At 34.4% G+C, this 11,843-nt stretch overlaps 1 long non-coding RNA gene across 2 annotated transcripts; it reads right to left on the bottom strand.

The window, feature by feature from the left end:
• Positions 1–3,697: 3,697 nt before the first annotated feature.
• On the bottom strand, positions 3,698–6,922 carry LOC113331086. 2 transcript variants are annotated; one of them, XR_003350695.1, is made up of 3 exons: positions 6,624–6,922; positions 6,417–6,516; positions 3,698–4,045 (listed from the first exon to the last, which is right to left on the bottom strand). It is a non-coding gene; the product is annotated as an uncharacterized LOC113331086 (long non-coding RNA). The 2 variants fall into 2 exon arrangements; XR_003350694.1 differs by having other exon boundaries at positions 6,417–6,922.
• Between the last annotated feature and the right edge of the window lie 4,921 nt (positions 6,923–11,843).

Here is an 11,843-nt window from a genome sequence, read left to right as displayed (position 1 = left end):
GCCCCCCTTGTCCCTGTGGAACTGACCTGTGCTTGCCCTGTGTTGCTTGCCGACACTGTGCACTTGCAGTAGAATTTTTAGGACCATTCCTAGTCCCAACATATTTCATATATATACTTCTGGATCAGACAAAAAAAAGTGATAATACTATAAAAAAACTAACAAAATCAAAGCAGTATTTTTCAGTATGACATATATGTACTGCTGATTCATAATCTAAAAACAGTTGTATGTCAAAAACAACTAACGAATCTATGCAAAAACAGAATTGAAACACTTTTATTTATATATTTTGTATATGTAATTCTGAATCAAATAAAAAAACTTTGTAAATCTAGGTTTTTGTCAGTACTGCAGATATGTACTGTCGATTCATACACAAAAACAAACTCAAACAAATCTAAAACCAACAAGATGAAACTGATATAACCAAATCTACTGAAGAAATGAACAAAAAACGTGATTATTCATCTAGATCTGAAATATTTTCATAAAAATAAAATAAACAATCAATCATTCGTAAAACGATTAGATATTAAAAATCCTAAAAGAACAATCAAGCATCCATTATACGAAGATGAAAACGTCACGAACTCGATCAGATCTTCATGTTTCAGTTGAGAAACAAAAAAAAATGGAGAGAAGATTACGTACGCATAATAAGAGAGAAGATTACCTGGAAACCACGAAAGATCTTCGTAAGCAATCTTCATAAAAAAATGAATTGGAGAGAAGATTTCGTAAGAGGCAGTAGCAGAGAAGATGAGAGGGAGAGAGAAAAACGGATCTGAGCATGGAAAAAAATATGAAAAAACCTAGATTATATTTGTGTTATAGTAGAAGGCTATTTCGGGAAATTTAAATATCTACTTAATAGGTTCCGCACGTGTACAGGACCTGGGCTTAAAAAATTGGGTCCATTTTTATGTTTTCTTTTAATTATGGACCTCCGGTTACTGGACTTTAGTGGGTGGACCTGCCACTAATTAGTATCACTATATTAGTACGTATAGGTAATTCCTACATTTAATTTTTCTTTTATATCAGATAGTAGGGTGATTGTAATTGGATTTTTTTTGTGTTTAAAACCCTTTTTTTACTATCAAAAACCTAAATATTTGTGGTTCTCTTCATTGGGTTGATATCCTCATAATAGTTGTATCAGATTGGAGTTATAGGAAAGCAAACACTAACTCGTGTGTAGAAATACTACTCAGATTCGAAAAGAGCTAGAAGGTTCTGATTTTGCTTAGGAAATCAAAAATACATATGGGGGGTCATACCAAGATTCTGTAGACTGTAGATGCCAATGCCTTTAGGGTTTGGATATCAGCTAAAAGTACTCAAGATTGTAGGAAGTTAGACCTTAATGGTATCGTTGTTCTTCATCAGAGTGATATTGGTGAGTATTTGAAAATGGAAGATGATCTTTAAATTTGTGCACATTGTGAACCCAAGTTCTAGTTATAATGCTTCACTCTACCTTAGACGAATTTCTGTTGTATATGTCTCCTATTGTTGTTCTTGTTATATTGCCTGCAACTTTAGTGTTGGAACCTAACATTGCGGATACCATATTTTTGCATGAGAGAAAGTATAAAACCATGTGACTGCTTCTCTTAGTGATCTCTGTAACTGTAATGGTTATTTGATTTCTTATTCAAACTCCCCTTTTTGATAACTTTGAAGTTCTGATTGTAATGGAATATCAATTGAGGTTTGATAAACATAATGGAATATCAATTGAGGTTTGATAAATACATATTATATCAACTTCAGAGGTTACTGTGGCGCCTTCATATATTATTTTCGCTTTTCTCTTTCAATAATAATCAAATATATAAATTTAGCAATTGTAATGTTTTCTTTTGTAATTTAATTTTTAAACTTTAATCTTATAACATTATTCTATACATACTATTAAACAGCTATCAATTATCACTGGGTTATTCATCCTACAGAACAATGCAGTGGTAGTTCTCCAATTAGTTTCATGTTCCATTTTCTGAATGTACTTTTAACTCTGCATTTTTACTTTAGTGATATAAATAACAGTCTCTGAATGTGCTTTTAACTCGACATTTTTACTTTAATGATATTAATAATAGTCTCAGCACCAAAGGGGAGCTGCAAATGGCATTTCTATGACTTGGATGTCTCTTTTCAAAGCCTTTGGTCCATATGGTGGTGGTGCTTTGTAATTATCTCTTTTGCTTCAAGTTAGTGATACATGAATATTTTGTGTGGTACTATGGACTTCAATTCGTTGAAGAATATTTTACTGTTCTACATGTTTGGGATTTAATATCATGAGCTTGATATATGCAGGTTTTCATGGGGACAATCGCGAAAGAATGCTTCGTTTCTTCCAGGTATGAAAATCTATCGGATATAGTCCTATGCCAGTTTGAGTTTGAAATCAAACCGTGTTTCTAAATTATTCCTTGCGAGTTTGCAACCACTCATACACCCCTCTGTGAAATCAGCATCCAATAGATGTTTATCGAACCTTCACTTTCGTAGTTCATTTTCTTTTCCAAAGTACATCTTTAGCGAACCCACTTCGATATTCCATTTCCAAGTGTCATTTTTCCTGTTTAATATGTGCAGGCAGTGAGATGGTTTTCTTTGTTCTAAATATATGGTTGAAGTGGTAGGATTACTGATGACCTTCAAACCATTTCTTGCACTCCCTCAACAACATGGATAACGTATTCAAGAACTACAAAACATTTAGTCGTATAATTCCTCTAGAGGGAACCCTGGTGCAGCAGGGGCAGGAATCATCTCTTAAAATGAAGGTTGTGAGGTGGTACAGATCTCTCATTTGGCCTTTGTATATTACATATTATCTATCTTACTCGACGGGCCACAATTTTTGGATGTAATATCCTCAGATGAACTCGGTGTAGTTGAAGCTTTACCTTCGGCATAATTCCATTTGTAGTCTGTGGTATGGAAGAATGTGGTCTTAACATATTGCTGATTCAGTCTGTTTCAAAATATTGTTTTAAGAAGTTTACAATATCTCAGGACTGGTAAGCAAGAGTTTCTCATCTCATCCTATATTCTTTTCAAATTTATTCTTAAGATATCGAGTCAAGAATATATTACTACTGATTGTTACATTTGTAATATATAGTATGAATTAAACTTTCTTCCAACTGTTGCCTACCGGTACTAGTCTTCAAATGGATGCTTAATCATAAAGATACCACTCTTATAAATGAAATTAATGATGTCAATAAATATTTTTTTGTTTTTGTGTTTGTGTTTTTGTTGGAAATTTACTAATTTGGCCAAATTTTCCTTTCAATGTTATTAGCAAAACCTGTCAGTAACTACAAATGTGGTAATTTATCTTGGCCTCGACTTAATTTAGATGTTCGTTAGCTAGGATTGATCACTATGAATTGTAATTTTTACATCATCAACAACATAACAGATTATTTAGTGCGACCACCTTAGTGTCGTACCCAATTTATTTTATACGACACTCTTAGTTTCGTACCCAATTTATTTTATAGGACTATCTTTTTTATTTTCCCATTGTAATTTATGCGACCTTGTTAATAAGGTGCCCAAGTTATATTATACATACGTGTTAAAAGCCTTACCCAACTTATAGTAAGCAACAGAGATAAAAAAATAGCAAACTTATATTATGCGACCTTTTAAGAGGGGTACCCAACAAGTATTATTGGAAGCATTATTTGGGTCTGTTAACACAAACATAACAAAATTCAAATGCCAACAGAAAACGCACCCGAATGGGAATGAATAAAATGTAGACCAAATATTGGCAATCATATGCATAATAGGAGATTAAAAATTGGGGTGTATAATTTAACAATTCAAACATAATATAGTACACTCAACTCGACAATGGTTTCATCGATTTGACCAACCATACAGTCACAACATCAATCATTCACATTCCCACATACTCATTCCTGCAAAGCATGATAACCCCCACTGGCAGCAGTAGGATGAACACCATCTGCGCTTGCGCTTAGACCCAAACACATGAGGAGATGCAGCATCACTGGATTGATAAATAAACCATAATGATTACAAAACCACGTCCAAATCATAAATACCGGTTCATAGGAGATGAATTCTACATGAAAAACATACAAAAACAGGGTGTTGCAAAACAAGCGATTTTTTAACAACAAACATAAACATAGGATACTTCCTTGGTCATATAAACAACTGTAACTGTTACAGCCTACCCAAAAAATTATTGCGTCCTTCACCGTATGTACTACCCAAATCCAAAAGAAGTTACGAGACTGCTTAATCCACTTAGGGAACATACATAAAATAAGTGGATCTTTCATTACACTGACTATACAAATCCAACTGAGGACAAATAACTTCACTATCCACTTAGAGAGCCCTACAAAAAATTAGTGGTTATATTTACTATACAAATCGAACTGAACATCATAATCCACTAAGAGAAGTGGATGTTCACTATATTTACTGCACAAATGAAACAGAACTGCATTATCCACTTATGACTGACTAGCGGCGAAATGGATGAGGGGCTGGGGAACTGAGCCAATGTACCTGGACCATCAGAAGTTTCCGCTAGGGATAGAATGGACAACCTAAAAATAAACATATAACTATTTTTATTATAAAAAATACGAGAATATGTGGTATTTGAAAATTAAGAGTTACGTAAACCTAGAAACGGCAAAAATATATGCGTTAGTACCCTACTGATGTTATACTCTGATGTGTGTTTCATTGACTGCACACCACTATCCCCATGTTCAGGCTTACAATAGGTTAAATTGCTGGAACAACACATACTCCTAATAAGATTCATTCTTGCCTGTCATAAAGCATTCAATGGGTACGGGAATATAAATTGATTACTCTTTTTATGGACACAAGAGAAAACATAACAAGAAATTTGGAAAAGTTACATAGTACTGCCTCCCAATGACACAGTACTGCCTTCCACAAACAAAGATAGAAAGAAAAACACAAAAAATATGAAACTTATATTATGCGACCATTTAAGAGAGGTACCCAATTTATATTATGGGAAGCATTATTTGGGTGGGTCTGTTAACACAAACGAAACAAAATTCAAATGGCAGCAAAACTTAAGTTTAAACTGAGAATAGATTTGCAGAACACAACTATTGCATACAACCTCCGGTGGTACATAAGACAGATTAGGCATTTTATAAAACTTTAGAAGACAAAAAAAATATTAAAAGAAGACCAGAACAGAACAGGTTAAAGATGGTATGGTAAAATAACTAGATTTCGAGAAATTGGTTGAGGTTAAAGGACACATAAAAATGGGTATTTGAACACTGTTCAATAATCTATCAAGTATCGGTACATATTACGCTGAAGTTATATAAGACTGTAAATAGTCTGGTTCCATATTTGTAGGTAGAAAATTAAAGAAATATTATTGACATATAACACTTGGAACCACCGTTATACTGTAATTGCAATCCTAACTACACACATACCAAACAACAAACAATGAAGGATGGGCTTCATTAACTCTTCCATTTGCATCCACACATTAAAAAATAAATAAAATCAATTTCATGGAACAGATGAAAACCTAACTTAATATATCTCTACCGAACTTAGTGATAATTGAAACAACATTTCAAAATTTCACAAATTTCGCCCGTATTCTCCTTCTCCCAAAAGGGATTCTGGTGCAAAATCCTCTGCGGCCACATCAAGTTCATGAAACTTAAACTTAGTGATGCAGGTATGATCTTCAACATTGTTATTGGAGCTTCCAACAAATTTAAAAATCGATTTTTTTCCCATTATATTTTCTCTACTAGCCTTCTAGAAATTGATATGAGTTAGGAAGAAAGGGAGACTGGAAACAAAATATTGAAGGAAGAACATGTACTTGTTGACGGACAATGGGTCACACTGAATGGGAGTGAGAGCAGGCTGTGGAATAGATAAAGGTTCCGAGACAGGAAGAAGATGACAGATAGTTAGGCTAAAAGGAAAGGGAAAAGCAATATGCTGTCAAATGACTTGCCATCCCATTACTAGCTGAAAATTTCCATTTCCAACAATGCATTTAAGCCTTGAAAGACCATGGGCGTTGGTATAACCTGATAACTCTATCTAGGGTATGTCTTCCAAGCTACACAAACTCTCTTTTTTGACTGTAATAAAGAAGCATTTCCTTTTAAAGCCATTTCAAACACAGTAAAACATTAGTGGAAGACCTTACCCTTAACTGTTGGAATTTATTGATTTTGGTATAAAGCTAACTGTTGGAATTTATTGATTTTGGTATAAAGCTAATGGATAGATATTATTGCTACAATGTTGTTTGAATTACACTGAATTTGAACTCTTATATACATATAGCTTTCAGAAATATAAGAAAGCAATCGACTCACCCACGCTAAGTCAGGCCAGAATCCAATAAAATCAATCAAGATTTGCTCCATTGAAGTTGTCAGAAAACCATCCATGTCCACCACCTGCACTAGTTACCTTCTGAATGCATGATACAAAGAAACATACCTTTAATGCCAAACACTCTTAGAGAAAAGGGATGGTTGAGAGCAACATAAATCAAATAAATTCAGATTTAGTTTTGTTACCCCAAAGACATATAATACGAGGAGGCAACTGATGGAACCAAATTTCGGTCTCCTCTTAAACCCTAAAACTATTCAAATTTGTCTGTGACTAAATCAAATCACTGAAGTAAAAGGAAGAACCCAAACAATTTAATCGAAGAAACTCAAAAAATCAAAATCACCAAGACTAAAATTAACAACCCCAAATGGATTTAATGAATTCATATCCATCGGTCTCTGACTCTGGAAACTTTCATATGAAGATAAACATGGTGAAACAGAAAGTGAAGATGAAGATGATAGACACACTGAGACTAAAAGAGAAATTTGAGAATAGTTAAACACCCAACCCTTTTATCCTAAACTAACCCAGAGTAGTTACACTAACCTGGACAGGGAGGGTATGTTTGGAATAAACCGCTTTTGTAAACTCCCCGGGTCAAAATGAGTTCAACTGCCACATGGTTGCTACCTTGTTCCAAAGTTGGACTGCGAGCGCACCTTTCCAAGGAATATCAAAATTCCTTGAGCTTTGCTCATTTTTTATCCATGAGAGAATATTATTACTTTTGGAATTAATGTCTTATATTTATCAAGAAATTTTGAAAGATATTTGCTTCTCTAATTTGAAATGAAAGTTAATATTTACCAAAAAAAAAATCTAAGAAAATAATTCTTTTTTAGCTATCGATTCATTTTAGGGAAAAAATTCCAATAATACTATATCCCCTCTTTTATATGGGTTCAACATATAGAAGCCCCATTAAATTGGATCATTCATTGTCAACTCCATACTTTAGGAAAATGATATTGCTAGGCCCAAAAAGTCAAATTTTCTTCAGATCTGGCCCATAATTAATTATTACGAATTTTAATAATACCAAGACTACCCTTAAGTATTTATATGCAATGAAACTAACTATTAGATTTCATTTCAGTTTCAGTTTCTCTCTCTCTCTCTCGCGTCTCTGCTCTGAGGAATTTTAGGGTTTTCAAATCAAACAGAAGAAAACGATTACAGAGAGGAATGATTTTAGCTCTATCGATGTCTATCGATCTCTGCTGATGAGTACAAACCGATGAACAAATCATTCATTTTTAGTTTTCAGATTGAATCTCAGACCAAAGCTATACAGATTTTTCTAGGGGTTTCTTTCCTCTCAATTGATTTATAGATTAGTTAATCGATTTAACAACTCAATCATCCAATCGATTTGATTTGAGTCCTTTACTCTGGATTTTTCAGTTGATTCCAAGACATCTCATGTAATCGATTTGATTCAAATAGGTTTAACGACTGATCATCAATCTACGAATTCAAATCAATCAGTTGGTTCCAATTTGTTGTTTCGAAGCTACTTCATGTAAGGTTTTCGATTTGATTCAATATGTTTTTCTCATTGAGTAGTTCTATTTTCTTATTAGTTTGATAAGGTTTTTGGATTTCTGTTTTGGTTGTTTTATTCAGATCGGAACATAACACTATTATTTTTGATGAATCAAAAAGTTTTGAATTTAGGTACGTTTGGATTGTTGTTGTTACTGGTGATATTGTTGTTTAAGTTGGATTTGTTGATAATACTAGTAGAAATCTCATAATTCCAATGGATTCAGTTATTGACTTGTTGGTGTTTTTATTTTGCTTATCTTGAGTCCTACACATGTTGAGTTTGATTGGAGAATCTGTGGTGGTATTGGTGGCGGAGGCGTAGGTTCTGGAGGTGGATTAGTAGGTGGCTGTGGTAGAGGTGGTGGTATTGGAGCAGGTTTGGAGGAGGATTTGCAGTCAGTTGTGGTGTTTTTCAGAATTGATAAATTGAAGAGATAGTGAGAATAAAGAGGATGAACCATTTTAAGTTTCTGCTGCTGGTGCTAACGGTGGTGTTGGTCATCACAAGTAATTAGTTGATTCCAATTATTGATTTTGTTAACTTGTTTACATGCATTCAATTTCGTTAACTTGTTTGCGCAAATTATGCCTTCAATATCATTAGCAGTTCAATAACATTAAATAGTTTACTTATTGGTTAATATACTTATTTTCCAGGTTCTTTAAATTACTTGATAACATTAAATAGATCCTTTTATTTCAGTGTTGCTATAATGCTCTCACTCTATTACATCTTAGTATTTGTATTGTTATCAGTGTTCTTACTTCATTTCAAGTTTTTATTATGCAGCTAGTGGTTTGGGTCATGGTGTAGACCATGCTTTCTTTTGCTTTCAAAGCGTTCAACGAGTATGCTGAAAGGAACAAATCAGACCAACTATTCGTCACAGATGTTCATCTAAGTGCAACTTCGATGGTTAGTTTAGTATGCAAATGAATACAAAATACCCTGATATGACATGTGTAACTGTTGATTGCACATGTATATTTGCATGTGTAACTTCCAATTACACATTTCATATGCATGTGTAACTCCAAATTACACATGCGTTTTTATGTGTACCAGCTGATTATACATGCTTGTTTTATGAGTGTTTAGTTAGTGAATTTCCTTTTAGATTGGTAGATGTAATAACAGCCTAATGATGAATGTTTTACTTTGGTCTTACTGTATTGCAGTCCTTGAGCTAAAGCACATTCGTGGATCTGAATGTCCCATGTTTAAAACTTTCTTATCAGTTGCATATATAAGATCGAACAGGAAGTTATCTGAATACGAAATAGGGTTAATTTGATATTTTGCATCGTTGTATCTCTTATAACTAATTTGTGCTATAATTATCACAACAGTGATGGATGCTGAGCTAGTGCGCATAGCGAGATGTGAAAGCATGGAGCCAGAGAATCTAAGATAAATTCCTCCCCTAGTGTTCAATCTTAGGTATTCAAGTTTCTTTTAGAATAAAATGCACAGTGTCTTCTTTTCAGGTGTAATTCTATACTTTTCATTGCTAACTTTGGTAGGAAAAAACCTTTTAATAAGGAGAAATGTCTATTTTTAAAAGGGATTAAGAAGAGAAATGTCTATTTGTTGTAAGTTATCTGACCTTTTTTGGATTGTAACTATAAGTTACACATGCTAATTAGATATGTAAATTTTAGGTACACAAGTTAAATGGATGTGTAGCTACTAGTTACACATGCTAATTAGATGTGTAACTTATAAATACACATGCCAATTGAATTAAATAGGATACAAAGAAATTATTTTCTTATACAATGATTAGAGGAATTTCTTAGGGCATTTTGATTTATTTTTGAAGTGCAGGATGAGGGCTTACTGTCTTGGAGGAAATTGAAGATGCACATTTTTGTTTTGAGTAATTATAAGATTTTCAATTATTTAGTACTGTATGAGCACTATGCAATTCTGTTTAGTTTAGCATGTTAAAAATGCTCAATTATTAAAAGTTTGATACTGTCTGAGGCTCTTGACTTTAGAAATGTGTTTTTTTTTTGTTTCTATAATGTTGATGGACTTACATCTGTTCTCTGCAAAACTAATTGTTGGCCTCTGCAACTGCAGGCGATTTGTCGTAACATAGCCAACCTGGTGAAACTGAGGCTGCGATATTATCTCATGCAAAATGTGTAAAGTATCTGCCAAGCACCGGTATGTTGAGCTGAGAGCCATTTGTTTCATGGTTTCTGCTATCTTATCTTACTGACGCCGCATAGTCCGCACCAGAATTTTTGTTGCTGGGAATGTTGTGCTGCAATTCTCTACCTTGGATAATATTTATATTTTGATTTAATTCACTTTCCTATTTCGTTTCCTATGTTCCAGTAATTGCTCTTAATATAGCCCCCAAATCTGACGGTATGGAGACACATTTTCTAGATGTTGCATATAATGTTATGAGATTCAAACCTGATCCATGTGTCTCCAATATTGTTGTCGTACAGTTCTAGATTTCACTGATTTAGTTTTTGTGATATACGCATGTGTAACTTCTCCTTACACAACTCAATTGCATGTGTAACTAGAAGTTACACAAGTTAGATGCTTGTATAGCTCCTTGTTACACATGCTAAAATAAAAATAACTCATTCTCCTTACACTAGGCTTCAGAGATAAGTTATCATGTGCCTTTTATGTGATTTTTGTTCTATAATTTTGCCTTGCAATTATTCTATAATTTTATAATTTTTTTATTTTTTGTCCATCCAACCTAATTCCATGGATGTTTATTCTTGTTTGCAGATGTGCAAATATATTGGAATCGAGAAAGACAAAAAAAGAAGGAAACATTTCTATTATACAGGATATAGTGGATTATTTCTAGGATTTCGCTTTCGATATCTCGTGTTTTAATTCGCTTATTGTGTTCAAACAACCAATTACTATAATTGTAGTAATTGATGAACAGATAAATTATTGTAAATCAAAATTAAAGCAATACATGTATTTTATGATGAATAACTTGTAGATAACCTTACATATAACATGTGTAATAAAAGTTATACATGCATATGGATGTGTAACTTGTAGATACACATGCCATACGCATGTGTAACTTCTACGTACACATGTGTAACTTCTACGTACACATGTGTAACTACATAATACACATCCATGTACAAGTGTAACTTTGCGTTACACATTTTATATGAATGTGTAACTTCTGGATACACATGTCATATGCATGTGTAACTTCTGTGTTCACATCCATATGTTGGTGGTGTTCGGTAGTGGTGGCAGGAGGTGGTTGGCGGCGGCGGCGGTTATCAGTGGCTGCGGGCAGCGGCGGGGTTTGGTGGTGGTGGTAGGAGGTGGCTGGCGGTGGTGGTCGGAGGTGGTTTAACAAGCGGTGGTGGTTTGGCAGTGGTAGTCGGAGGTGGCTGACGGTGGTGGTCGGAGGTAGTTGGTGGCGGTAGTGGTCGGTGGTGGTTGGCGGTGGCTGTGGTGGTCGGAGGTGGTGGGAACATCATCACACTATATTTTAATAATTTTGGGCCTAGATTTAAATTTTATTTAATTATGAGCTTGACAATATGCACAAGGGTATCAATGTCTTTTAATATTTCGGAGCCTAGATTTAAACTTCTTTTAGTTAAGGGCCTGATACCCTTGTGCATATTGTCAAGCCCATAATTAAATAAAATTTAAATGTACGCCCAAAATTATTAAAATATAGTGTGAAGATGTTCCCACCACCTCTGACCACCACAGCCACTGCCAACCACCTTCGACCACCACCGCCAACCACCTCCGACCACCACCACCGACCGCCACCTTCGCCACCAACTACCTCCGACCACCACTAAGCCCACCGCCACTGACAGCCGCC

This window comes from Papaver somniferum, unplaced genomic scaffold, assembly GCF_003573695.1.
Source record: "Papaver somniferum cultivar HN1 unplaced genomic scaffold, ASM357369v1 unplaced-scaffold_123, whole genome shotgun sequence".
Classification (NCBI taxonomy): Eukaryota; Viridiplantae; Streptophyta; class Magnoliopsida; order Ranunculales; family Papaveraceae; genus Papaver; species Papaver somniferum.
The sequence above is the reverse complement of the archived record's forward strand: the minus strand, read 5'-3'. Positions and strand labels throughout refer to the sequence as shown.